Source organism: Megalops cyprinoides, chromosome 19, assembly GCF_013368585.1.
Source record: "Megalops cyprinoides isolate fMegCyp1 chromosome 19, fMegCyp1.pri, whole genome shotgun sequence".
Lineage (NCBI taxonomy): Eukaryota > Metazoa > Chordata > Actinopteri > Elopiformes > Megalopidae > Megalops > Megalops cyprinoides.
Genome location: NC_050601.1, coordinates 18,244,551 through 18,258,252, shown reverse-complemented (window position 1 = coordinate 18,258,252; position 13,702 = coordinate 18,244,551).

Below are 13,702 nucleotides of genomic sequence, written 5' to 3'. Positions count from 1 at the left end.
AGACAGATTTACACCCCTAGTGTAAATGCATGTGTGGTGTTTGAGATCACCAAACAGAGCCCTGGTGGGAGAGTACTAAAAATGAGGTGATAATGTGTCCATCAGTCACATACTGTAACTGAATCCAGTCCGGCAGAAAATCCTCTGTGCTGATGAGGTAACGGGTAGAAGTCTCGAACCACTTCCCTATCTGATCTACTGTGGCATGGGCCTTTGCATCCACGCTTCCTGTTTTAAATGGACAATCTTCTCACAATTATAATTACCTCTTATATGTCATGATTCATAGTGGTCAACATGTGCTATGAATTACTGTGGTCATGAGAGAAACAGAAGTCTCTCCTGTAATCTGAGAGAGCAGATTATAACTCAGACGGGCTCTGTATTGTCACAGAAAACTTGGAGACAGTCAGCACCAGATGGAGTGAAAATGTACTTCAGATGTTCTATAGACCATTTTTCAACAGCTGAATGCACATGCTGTGAAGGAAGGGGCCCTTACAATGTTTGAATTCAGAGGTTTAATCTCTGCTGTCTAAATGTATGGTTGGCTTTCTTACACAGAATATTGGAGGCCTGTTGTATGATGCTGATTCATAACAGGAACTTGTATTGCTTAGAAAGCTACTGTTTTCTGAAAAATGCTCCCAAAATTATTCCACTGCCATAAGCATTATTAAAATGAAAGAGTTTAAAAACAGAGTTAATTTATTGCATGGGAAAGCTATTGAGGTATCAGTTTATAATCTGTGGTCATACAGAGCTCCCTTTGTCCAAGATGCTGACATAGTGTTAGGTACTGTACTCATCTGTGCCACAGGGGGCCAAATGCTTAAACTGATGTTGTCTGTGCAGCATAACTGTGTGTGTTGTGTGTATGTATTTAAGCACATGATCACCTCTGTTTTCAGAAAACAAACAAAAAAAAAAAAACAAAAAAGATCATTGGTATTGTGTCCTTTTGTACTGTAAGATCTCATTATTAAAGTATTTTTAAATAACTCCTGGTTCACCTAGTCTTCTTTGTGATGTGAAAATAGTGGATTTGGTGCTTAATTTGCAGTTACCAAATCAAGACCTATGCTCAGATTCTAATTGTGTTGCATTGTGTCCTAAAATTTGACTCATAAATTGAAGGAAGTGTTACATTTTTCTCTCTGTCCTAAACATTTTTCTTTCTTTTCAGCAACCGTTGAATGTACGGTATAGCGCAAGACCTGAGAAAACGTAACACTGGCTTGAATTTCATGGTGTTTCGTTTTCTCAATTCTCACACTATACCGTGCATTCGATGGCTGCCGAGGTGAAAGAACTGAGACCTGACAAAACAACACTGGCTCAAATTTCTTATTCAGAGTATGGACAAGTCACAGTGTATTCTTGAAAAAGTGGACCTTTGTCCTGTTACATTATTCGACGCACTTTGTTACCCTTTGGTCCATAAGTCCACAACTCTGAATTGATATCCGGTCAGCTAAACTGTGCCGAATAATCAGCTAATATAGTTTACTAAAATTTACCCATAGTTTTGAACACAACCTTTACATAACAGTGCAAGACATTTGTATCTCCCTTTAAGGGCCTTATTTGAGCAAGCACAGAGGTGTGACCAAATGCTACAAGCAAGAGGCCTTAAAACGGTTTGGTAATTTGATGCCTCTGCCATTATGTATTACTGCAGGGCAAACCAGTGCAAAGACCTTGCTGTTTCTAACTGAGTTATTACCGGTAATGTCGCATGAATATGCATTTCATGTTGATCCTTGATTGAAATGCATAATTAACAGTGCACATGTTCTCTGACTCACATTGCATTGTGTGTATTAATTTCACAAATAGGCTGTGCTGCCATTTTGCATTGAAATATCTTGTGTTTACGTTGAGAAATGGTGGATGAAGGTGTTATACCTTAAGAGCTCTGGTCCTCGACCTTTACAGGACAACCTGGATAGTTAACCAATGCTCACTATGTCAGTGTTCAAAAGCATTTGCAGGCTGACAGTTCCAGCTTCCCTGAAAGGCATCTATCTTTCATCTGTCTATTGCTGCATTTAAATGGGCCTGTTCTTCAATGTGGTCCAACTGTATAAAATGCTGTATAAAAAAGGTTATAAAAAAGGACTCTCCAACACACCTTGGAATCCTCAACCCTCAACATCCAGAAACAGACTGCCCCTTTTTCTTTCATGCTCTTGTGTCTTCAACCAGAATGAGTCAGTTTCAGCAGCACTCACAGCACTGTCAAATGTGGTTATTAAGTGCGTAAGTGATTGTATTTTCATCGTTTCAATCAAAATAGGGAGTAACTTGTACAACACAATGCAATTCCATCCTGATAAAGCACTTGGAAGCCATTCATTGCCATTGCTGCTTATAACACGTTTCAGTATTTTATTCAAACATAAAATGCATGTAAACATCACAGAATGGGTATTTTTTATTTTAACATCCTCTACCACCACAAACACAAGCAGCTACTGTAAACATATAGTGCATATATTGGTTTCTGCACTAAAGGGGAAACTTCAAAATACAAGGAATAAGGAAGTGTCACTAAAAGCTGTGTATTGAAGTGTGGCTGAGTAAAGAATTGCAAATATCTCACTGCATAAGAACTCTGTCACTTGCTGCTTTTCTCATTGCTTTCCTCTCTTCTCAGCGGCAGAGTCTCAGGTCCGTTCAGCCTGTGTACCACGGTGGCCTTCCTCCGGCAGATTTCAACAAGACCAGGATGTCGGAACTTTTCCTGGTCATAGCATGTGGTAAGTTTGGTTTCCTTCCTTACACTATACAAGAAGCTTACTTCTGAGATACATAAATCAAGGGAATAAAAATACTGGCATTTTATTTTATATGCCCCTTATGGTTATTCTCGCTTTAGCCATCATATTGACTGGCAAAATCAAACTATACTATGTGATCAGTCAGATCACATCAGTCAGGCCCAGACTGCTAACAACTGCTCAGTATAAACTTGGCTCCATGTAACTCTGTATTACAGTGCAAATACTACAGTGGTAAAGCAAAATACAATTCTGCTTATTTGAAAACAGAAGGGCATGTTTTGAGTTACACGGGATATTTTGTTGTTTTTGCAGACAAATAACTGTTGAAGAAATTACAATAAAAAATTTTGTAAACTGTAGACTGTAAACAGGCTACAGCAGCAGTGTCACACAAATGTGTTTTAAAAAAACATTAAAAGCATTATTTTATTAAAACTTTACATTTTTAAAGCTGATTGCCAAGATTTAAGTTGCTGATCAAGGATGGAATTCAAGTCAAGGCCTGATATTCCAGTAATCACTGAATGATACAAAACATACTGTCTGTATTACATTACATTATTGTCATTTAGCAGATTCAGATAGGTTACAGTTTTATCCATTTATACAGCTGAATATTTACTGAGGCAATTGTGGGTTAAGTACCTTGCCCAAGGGTACAGCAGCAGTGCCCTAGCTCAGCTCTCAAGGCTCGATTCCAAGACCTCTGAAATGTAGCCAGTGATGCAGCCAGTAACGGTAATAACACAAGCAAGCTAATGTTAGTAAGGGCTTATTGCAACCTGGTGCAAGTTTAAACAGCTGATCATACTTGAGATATCATGAGATGGCTCAAAATGAAATGTGACAGAATGCTGGTCGAAGTTTTTTTTTACCTTATTCGAAAGTGTGTGTTGTTGACTGCTTTGATTTGAGTGGACATGGATGACATATTCAGCAGAGTTAAGGACAAGCATGCTAACCAGTGTTAGTTTCAGCTGAATCACAAATCACTGTGGTGACTTTGATTAGCTGTTTGCAGTTTTTCTGCAGAAAAGAATCTGATGTTGTAGTTTTATACAATAAATAAAATAAATAAAATTATGCACATAACATGCACAAGAATTTATAACTGGATACTCTGAACGTAGCAAATTGTGTGTGACAAACAGTTTAGGTAGAACCTTGACATAAAGGGTTTTACAATTAAACAAGTTTAATGTTAACCATTCATCTGTACAAGCTTATGAGAAGATTGCCTTTTGTGCCTTATCTGAATGAGGACATCAGACAATGTGCACAATGCAATAGTTTCTTAGTTTTTCCTTGTTTCCTTCCAACAGTTCACCTTCTGAGCATCAGTTTACTAGCTGGTAAGTGAATTCTGTTTACTGAGTTTGCTTAAGTTCCTTATGTTAACTCATGGAAAACTTGTGTCCTTATTGATCTCTTTCTGCTCTGTGACTTTTAGATGGAATTCAGGTCAGATTGGTCAATGGGAACAGTCGCTGCTCTGGAAGAGTGGAGGTCTATTACAGTGGGCAGTGGGGAACTGTGTGTGATGACGACTGGGGTATGAATGATGCTGCAGTAGTCTGTAGACAGCTGGATTGTGGGACTGCTGTGTCAGCTGTAGGTAGTGCCCACTTTGGCCAGGGGAGTGGAAAAATCTGGCTGGACGACGTTGATTGTACAGGCAGTGAGTCCTCCCTCACGCACTGCTCACACCATGGGTTTGGGACACATGACTGTAGTCATGGTGAAGATGCTGGAGTCGTCTGTTCAGGTAAAAGAGTCTCTTTCTCAACTTGCTCTACTCATTCTCAACACTCATTCTAGACAGTAACACCACTAAATTAGCCTTTGTTGATAAGCCTAAATTCTTAAGGTTAGCGTAATTGTAAGTAAAGAATAATAAAAGTAATTGTGCAGTTTGGCTGAGTGCCTGGATGCTGGTTGACATGGCAAGAAAAAAGAAAGATACTTTCTACTGAAAAAAAAACACCTCCTTTGTGTTTTACGTCATAAAACCTATGAAGGAAATGCATCTCAGATATTAGGCATTCCTACAGACTACATATTCTAAAGTTCTATGAACAATCATAAAAGCATCACACCCTGAAAACAAATGTGAACTGGCAAGCAGCACCAGCAAGTTCAGCATTATCTCACATGGGCTACTGGATGGCAATAGGATCTATTTACTGGTCTGACTGTCCCAGTTTTCTGACTTAGAAAGTTTGTACAGTGATCTTTGGGAATTTCACAAATGCTGTTTTGCTCACAATTGTGATGTCAGCAATAAAAGAACTTACTAAGAAGTTACTGACTGGATAGCAATCATTTAAGTTTGTATTCAAGGACATTGGAAATTCATTTAGCGTATTTCTAGTTTTAACTTTGATCCCCTAAGCCAGTTCTATTCCCTGTTTTGAAATGCCAAATCCACTGCATCAGAAATGGTAGGTCACAACAGCTCCCAATTCAGCTATTCAGCGATAAAGATGCGGCTCTCCGGTTATCAGTTGGCAGGCAGATAAGATGGGTTTCATGAGCACCGCAATATATGATATTATATCAATCAATATTGATATTATATATAATTGATACTATATAAATATTAATAGTGGCACCAGTAACAATTGCCAGTGACCTTACATTTGTTTAAATTAACATCTTTCACTGAATGGTACGTAGAAGGGGTCAGTATGTGCCTGAGGTCTTATCCTGAAAAATACATGCAAGTAATTCATGTAAGTTTAAATCTGGGCACATTGCACAAGATTTGGGGGTGTTTTAACTCATATTGCATTTTGTTAGCAATGTTTAAGACTTTCACCTTACACCTTACCTTACAACCGTGGAGAACTGATTCCTCCAGTATTTTATTCCATGAATTTTAGATCGCCTCCGACTGGTCAGTGGGAATTGTCGCTGCTCTGGGAGAGTGGAGATCTATTACAATGGCCAGTGGGGAACTGTGTGTGATGACGACTGGGGTATCAATGATGCTGCAGTGGTCTGTAGGCACCAGGATTGTGGGACTGCTGTGTCAGCTGTAGGTAGTGCCCACTTTGGCCAGGGGAGTGGAAAAATCTGGCTGGACGACGTTGGTTGTACAGGCAGTGAGTCCTCCCTCACGCACTGCTCACACCGTGGGTTTGGGACACATGACTGTAGTCATGGTGAAGATGCTGGTGTCGTCTGTTCAGGTAAAAGAGTCTCTTTCTCAACTTGCTCTACTCATTCTCAACACTCATTCTAGACAGTAACACCACTAAATTAGCCTTTGTTGATAAGCCTAAATTCTTAAGGTTAGTGTAATTGTACGTAAAGAATAATAAAAGTAATTGTGCAGTTTGGCTGAGTGCCTGGATGCTGGATGACATGGCAAGAAAAAAGAAAGATACTTTCTACTGAAAAAAACACCTCCTTTGTGTTTTATGTCATAAAACCTATGATGGAAATGCATCTCAGATATTAGGCATTCCTACAGACTACATATTCTATGTAGTCTGTAGGAATTCTATTGTAGTATGTCATATTCTACAAGTTCTATGAACAATCATAAAAGCATCACACCCTGAAAACAAATGTGAACTGGCAAGCAGCACCAGCAAGTTCAGCATTATCTCACATGGGCTACTGGATGGCAATAGGATCTATTTACTGGTCTGACTGTCCCAGTTTTCTGACTTAGAAAGTTTGTACAGTGATCTTTGGGAATTTCACAAATGCTGTTTTGCTCACAATTGTGATGTCAGCAATAAAAGAACTTACTAAGAAGTTACTGACTGGATAGCAATCATTTAAGTTTGTATTCAAGGACATTGGAAATTCATTTAGCGTATTTCTAGTTTTAACTTTGATCCCCTAAGCCAGTTCTATTCCCTGTTTCGAAATGCCAAATCCACTGCATCAGAAATGGTAGGTCACAACAGCTCCCAATTCAGCTATTCAGCGATAAAGATGCGGCTCTCCGGTTATCAGTTGGCAGGCAGATAAGATGGGTTTCATGAGCACCGCAATATATGATATTATATCAATCAATATTGATATTATATATAATTGATACTATATAAATATTAATAGTGGCACCAGTAACAATTGCCAGTGACCTTACATTTGTTTAAATTAACATCTTTCACTGAATGGTACGTAGAAGGGGTCAGTATGTGTCTGAGGTCTTATCCTGAAAAATACATGCAAGTAATTCATGTAAGTTTAAATCTGGGCACATTGCACAAGATTTGGGGGTGTTTTAACTCATATTGCATTTTGTTAGCAATGTGTAAGACTTACACCTTACACCTTATCTTACAGCCGTGGAGAACTGATTCCTCCAGTATTTTATTCCATGAATTTTAGATCGCCTCCGACTGGTCAATGGGAATTGTCGCTGCTCTGGGAGAGTGGAGATCTATTACAATGGCCAGTGGGGAACTGTGTGTGATGACGACTGGGGTATGAATGATGCTGCAGTGGTCTGTAGGCAGCTGGATTGTGGGAGAGCTGTGTCAGCTGTAGGTAGTGCCCACTTTGGCCAGGGGAGTGGAAACATCTTGTTGGATGACGTTGGTTGTTCAGGCAGTGAGTCCTCCCTCACAGACTGCTCACACCCTACATTTGGATCACATAACTGTAATCATGGAGAAGATGCTGGTGTTGTCTGTTCAGGTAAGGGAGTCTCTTTCTCTTGGTGTAATAGTCTCTCAATATGTATGGTGATACAGTTGATATATTGAAACTAATTAGTTTCCACCTGCTGCATGTCATGTGTGCATTTTGTTTCTTACCTACAGTAGTATCAGGCAAATATAAATAATATCCCAAAAGAGCATTTTCGTAAACTTTTATTCACATTAATACACACATCTATAAATTGAGTACATGAGCATCTTTTTTATTCAACAGGTCAGATGTCAAACCCCTCCCTCTCCCGAGTCTCCTCCTATTCCACCCTCTCTCCTGGAGAAGTTGTTCAGTTTAAATGCATCGCCCCCCCTGGTGTTTGTCCTCTTGAGTTCCACTTGTATAAAGGCAGTACTGGAACTCCAGTGGTCCAGACAAGTCAGTCCACACAGTCCAGTGTGGTGCTGACTGTGTCTAATGTGGACACCTCACACCAGGGCAGCTATAGCTGTCTGTACAGAATACCAGGGAGCCAGCCCGTCAGCTCTCCTCGTAGCAACTCCATTGACATCACCATTGGTGAGTGCAATCATGAGAATATATTGACTGTATGTTAAATATGATGCTGGGGATTTTAAATCGTTCACATTTGTATATTTGTTTAACATGTATTTTTATCACAAGTATTTACTAGCTCTGAGTGACAAAGTACCTTGCAACATGAATGATATACAGCATTACCCTCACAAAAACACTTGAAATAGGGCAGTGTCACATTGGAAATGCACATTCATTAATTTCATGTAATTTCGAATTTTATTTGCTCTTTTAATGTTCCTTGTTTGAGGTCAATTTATATCAAATTAGAAGATACAGGTGTTCATTTTCCTGTGTAAATCACAACTGACTTCTAAGGAAAAGTCCTTAATGAATATTTTTGGGGTATTTTACATCTTCGCATGTTTTTGGTTCCAACACTCATGTTATTTATATCTGTTCATGAAATTCTAAAGATGGAGCTTGGGACTGCTGCAAGGAATGTAGTTGCATGTAGTTGTTCAAAAAATAATATAATTAAGAGAACAAAAGTATAAATATGGTGGTTTTAGCAGGGTAAACAAAGTATGTTATTAATAGATGTTTCCTGTGTGGAGAATGTTCAAACCTGCTTAAACAGCCTGCTTATCCATATTAGAAACATTATACCATATCATTATATCTACATGAAGCTGATCTGTGGTTCATTTTCAGATTTATAATTAAAAACATATTTGAATAGTGATATGTGTGTCCTTTCAGTCTTTCAGTAGTGAAAGCAGCGAGGCTGCAGGCCGACAGTAGTACACTTTAACCCGGTATTTTATGCTGTTTATGCATTTTACAATTAAGGCGGGGTGTGTGCGTGTGAAACAGTTTATAACTGCAGTTGTGGCTACATTTCTCAGCATCAAAATCAACCCTTCCCATAACTCTCAGTCTTCTGCAGAGTCATGTAAGTTAAGCCCTTGTCAGAGGAAGTTGAGCAAATGAGTTAGTGAGATCATTGCTTGTGGGGTCTGTGTGGGTTAGAAAGTGTGTTTTGAATCTTAAAAGGAAGGCTTAGCAGAAGTCACACTTGGGACACTTACCTGCAGTAATCTGCTGCTATTTGTAAATGTTTTTAAAATGGCTTCTCTGTTTCACTCTGTGAAAAGCATTCTGCAGTAGTTCTTTGATGAAAGATGCTTCATGAATAACACTTCACTGTTTTCTTTATTAATTGTGGGCTTCAAAGTTTCACTTTTGATTGCAATGATTTAACCAAACCCAAGGTTTTGGACTTACAGCAACACATAATACCTGATGTGATAGAGGTAAAGAATGATATCTCTTGCATAACTAAAGTTCAGACTCTCTCTCTAGTGAAACTGCCACAGCCACACATCTCCCTCAGTGCCAGAGAGGTTACCTGGGGTGGCAGTGTTGACATCACCTGCTCCATCATTACAGTGCACTCTGGTGGTACATTTGTCCTGCAGAAGGTCTCAGGATCATACAGAGATACAAAAAGTTCCAGTTCCAATTCTGCCACCTTTAGCATTACTGCAGTGAACTTTATTCATGAGGGGGCTTACCGCTGTCAATATCAGATAAGGCTATCAGAACGCCTCTTCACTTCTCCCGACAGTGACTCTGCCAGTTTCTCTGTTACAGGTAAGGAAGAAAATATAAACATGACATATGGCAGCTGCCATCTGTATTTATGTTATAAGAACTATGCCTGTTTTGCTCTGTGAAAAGTATCCTGCAGTAGGTCTTTGATGAGAGATGCTTTGCTGAATTATACTTGACTGTTACTTTGTTGTACATTGTTGAAGTTGCACTGGTGATGGTAGTGCTTGGTAATCGTGCCTATGAATTTGGCTATCCAGCACTTTATTCTTGATGAAGTGCAATAATCATTTAGCATCTTGTTTTCAGTGGAAGGAAGTACTAATAATTCTGACAAATTACAGGTTTTCCTTAATAGCCAAAATTCTCAGTAAATGTTTATAGTATATGGCATTATAACAGGCATATCTCTTCCAAGACTGAATTGTGACCTCTCTTTCCATAGTGAGCCTACCAAAGCCAAGAATCTCCCTCAGTGCCAGAGAGGTTACCTGGGGTCACAGTGTTGACATCACCTGCTCCATCAGTACAGTGCACTCTGGTGGTACATTTGTCCTGCAGAAGGTCTCAGGCTCACTCACAGAGACAAGGAACGCCAGCCCCAACTCTGCCACCTTCACCTTTCCTGCAGTTGACTTTGTTCACCATGGGGCATACAACTGTCAGTATAAGACAAGGGTATCTGATCGGCGCTTCAGCTCTCCTCAAAGTGATTCTGTCAGTATTGCTGTGATCGGTAAGGAACTATATAGGCACCTGAAATAACCCTGAATGATCCATACCGGAGAATTACATTTATTTAGATGAAAAAAAACTTTGAAAAGCAGGTGAATTCTAATTATAGGCTGATTTATCAGTTTCTACTGTGGTGCAAATGTGCTGTCTTTTCAGGATCAGGGAATACTTACTTTTTATGTGTAAAGTATAAGTAGGTGCAATGACAGTTGAATCTTGTTCAGATTCACTCAGAATTATTTGACCCATGTGTTGTCTTCTCTCATGTTTGTAGCCTATTGTATAGTGTCTTTTTCTGATTTGTGTCCAGTATTTGTTTTTTCAAACTACACCTGTTTTTTCTATGCCTCTTTAATGTCTGGGAATAATAGCTGAAAAATTTTCATCCAAGAATTTTGATTTTCCTCATCACTGCTTGTCTTTAACAATTCTGTCTTTGTGAACTGCATTTAGTCAAAGTCAAAAGTCAAAGTCAACTTTATTTAACATGTTAGGGTGAAAGAGTAATATTTCTTACATAACTAAAGTTCAGACTCTCTCTGTCTAGTGAACTTGCCAAAGCCAAGCATCTCCCTCAGTGCCAGAGAGGTTACCTGGGGTGGCAGTGTTGACATCACCTGCTCCATCAGTACAGAGCACTCTGGTGGTACATTTGTCCTGCAGAAGGTCTCAGGCTCACTCACAGAGACAAGGAATGCCAGTCCCAACTCTGCCACCTTCACCTTTCCTGCGGTCGACTTTGTTCACCATGGGGCATACAACTGTCAGTATAAGACAAGGGTATCTGATCGCCCCTTCAGCTCTCCTCAAAGTGATTCTGTCAGTTTCTCTGTCGTAGGTAAGAAGCAAAATCCAAACTAATCAGGCCTAAATATAAAACTGATAAAATCACTATTTGCAGTATCATATTTGCCCTGAATGTTAATTTCCAGTAGCATGTATTTATGCTATTTTGTGCCATACTGTTTATCTGCTATCCACATTTATTTTTGGTTCAACATGGGGCTTACGGTTTCAGATCTCATCATAGTGACTTGAATAGTTTCTCTGTGACAGGTGAAAAACTAAGAATTTTGTATGTGTGTATATGAACTGACATTTACATGTTGATACATTTCTCTTAGTATTTATATCAATTCTCTTGTAGTGGTCCTACTGCAGCCCAACATCTCCCTCAGTGATACTGCAGGAGGAATGATCCGGGGTCACCAGGAGCCAGAGGTGATCATGGGCCACAGTTTCACCATCACCTGCTCCACCCCACCACAGTACCCAGGAGGCGTCTTCCACCTGACATTCACAGGATTGAATAGCAACAAGACTCAGGTTGCTGTCAATCACTCTGCCTCCTTTCTGTTTCCTGCTGCGGAATTTTCCCACCAGGGGAATTACAGCTGCGTTTATGAGACCACAGTTTCCACCCGCAACTTCAGCTCCCCACAAAGTGAACTGCTGCCCCTAATGGTCGGAGGTAAGGAGCCAACATGGAGGCCAGTAGTTTTCACCATTTCAAAGCTATATGATTATTTTAGAGCAAGCTTGCAGGTAAAGTCTATCACCTTAGTGTCCATCACAAGTTTTTGATATATAGTCAACTCCCGATTGCTGGTGCTAGTGGAGGGGAGCTGTGACAGTCAATAAAAATATACATAATCCTCAAAGTGTCATTATAATTTTTTCCTTCAACAGACAAATGTGGGAAGTAGAAAATGCTGTTATACAAGTTTTGAACTGTCTGTAGTGGCATATTGGACCATTCTTCAGGAAGGAAATGCATCACTTCTTTGAGAGATGAAGAAGTTGGAAAAATACTTTGTGCTCTAAGTTCCTGAACTTACACTGTAGATGATGTTTACTAGATGATGTTTACATTAGGTGACTGGGGAGGCCATGGAATGTGTTCGACTTCATCCTGGTGTACATGAAACCACTCTTGAATCCATTTCGCACTGTGTAGGGGGGCGTTATCATCTTTGAATATGGCAATATCCCGAGGAAACAATGTTTGCACCATAGAGTGCACCTGGATGCTTAGAATTGCTTCACGATCCAGACCATGAGATGGCTGCCAGTACCATAACAGACCCACTACCATGTTTAACAGTTGGGAATATGGGTTGAAGGCATCCTTTGACTTTCTCCAAACATAACACTGTCCTGGTAGCCCTACCATATATAAGCTTTGTGCAACCCATAATGGACAGTTTTTGGTGAGGCTGGTTCATGATTTATTACTGTGGTAATTTATATGACCACTTTATGATTTTTAGCAACTATCCTGTTAGGTGTGTGTCTATCCCTTTCTGTGAGCCTCGGCTTGAGACCACTGTTGCTTTTTCAGACGCAGTTCTTCCTTGTTTCATGTGACTGATGCACCAGCAATTCAGGCACCAACTATCTGATCTCTTTCAAAATCTGTTAGATCACCAATGTTGCTTAGGAAACTCTAATATTGAAGTTTTACTTTCAAAACATCTTTAATAACAGATAGCAGAAAGAAGCTGGCAGTTATTAATGACATCAATATGAAACACATGTGAAGACTCATTTTTAATAATGAATTAGTTCAAAATACAAGTCCATTTTTGTTAGGTATTTCCATTACTTTGTCTACCTACTGTACCATTTTACAAAAAAAATGATACCTGGATATCCAAAAACCTATTTAAATTCCATCAACATACTCTTTATGACACCATATACAACTATCAATGTACACTCTGAACACTTAATATATACTCAATATACACTCAGTCTGTACACTGAATGATCCACAGCAAAATCAGGATCAGGCTGTCTGAAGTCCAGTCCAGGGGGTAAACCAATTCCTTTCACTGGAAGAAAGTTTACTAGGTACTCGTTACTCGGTCACAGTATGAATAATTGATTGTTGGATATGGCTGTGCCAGTCAGTGAGAGGCCTTCTGTTGTGGCTTTTCTTCTCCCCCAGCTCCCCCGGTCGTCGCAACGCGCTGCTTAGTGCCAGCAGGAATGCTGCTCTGTCTGCTGGTGCCACTCGTCACCTTTCATGTGTACTTGGGCAGAAGACCTAACCAACTGCAAGTTCAGAAGGAAGACAGCAATGAATGTTAGTACCCACCTCATTGCAGGGGAGAAAATACATCTGACACGAGTGCCTGTGGCACTTAAATTAAAATGTATACCTCTAGGCAGTTCCCTTGTGCATCCCTTTTTTTGCTGCAGGCTCTTCTCTTAATTTTCTAATTAGCCCCCTTATTTACTTGGTTTGGTGATTTTAATAATTTAGTAGTAATAATAATTTAATAAGACATTGCAGTTGAGGATTGCACACACAGCCTGTACTAAAATATTTCACAGCTCTGTAATTTGGGAAACGCACATGTGTGAAAGGGTAGGCCTATAGCCAATTAAGCTGGAGTAACAGAGTGGAACACACA